The sequence below is a fragment of the Herpailurus yagouaroundi genome, unplaced genomic scaffold, assembly GCF_014898765.1.
Source record: "Herpailurus yagouaroundi ecotype Mexico unplaced genomic scaffold, PumYag 195, whole genome shotgun sequence".
NCBI lineage: Eukaryota > Metazoa > Chordata > Mammalia > Carnivora > Felidae > Herpailurus > Herpailurus yagouaroundi.
This window is the reverse complement of record NW_024412426.1, coordinates 8,007,529-8,008,291: the sequence shown is the minus strand read 5'-3', so window position 1 is coordinate 8,008,291 and position 763 is coordinate 8,007,529.

The window sequence follows — 763 nt, the reverse complement described above, 5'->3', positions numbered from 1 at the left end:
GGATTTAGCAGGTATGATTAAATTAAGAATCTTGAGATAGGAAGTTACCCTGGATTATCTGGTGGGCCCAAGGTAATCCCAAGGGTCCTTATAAAAGGAAGGCAAAGGGGTCAGATTCAGAGAAGATGTGACAAAGGAAGCAAGGTCAAAGGGATGCCATTGTCGAAAGGGGACCTACACCAAGGAATGCAGACAACCTCTAGGACTGGAAATAGAAGGAACAGATTCTTCCCTAAGGCTCTAGAAGGAATGCCACCGTCTCAACACTTTGATTTTAGCTCACTAGATGAGATCCACTTTCAAACTTCTGACCTGCGGAACTGTACGAGAACACATGTGTTGTCTTAGGTCACTAAGTTTAGGGTCATTCGTTACAGCAGCGATAGGAGATTACTTGTCTCCCATTTCCTCAAAGAGAAAAGAAGCCAGGTAGTGAAATTAATATTTGGCAACCTCTCAGCCACTCCTAGTACTTTCCCTTCTCAGATCTTTGTATTTCTTTTTTCTTTTTCTTCTTCCTTCTCTCCTTTTTTCCTCCCTCTGCTCCTCATTTAACAAATGTGGAGCACCTTTGTGCCTCTCCTAGAGCCCCCAGTAGTCCTACATGTCTCTTGGCAATGTATTTGCTCCTTGGCAATGTATTTGTTCCTTTCATTTTCCGTTCCTATCTTGTTCCAAAAATGCATACTATACCATAATCTACAGCATTTACATTAAAAAAGCAGGTATGGTGACCATGCCTTTCATGTTTAAGCCATTTTTT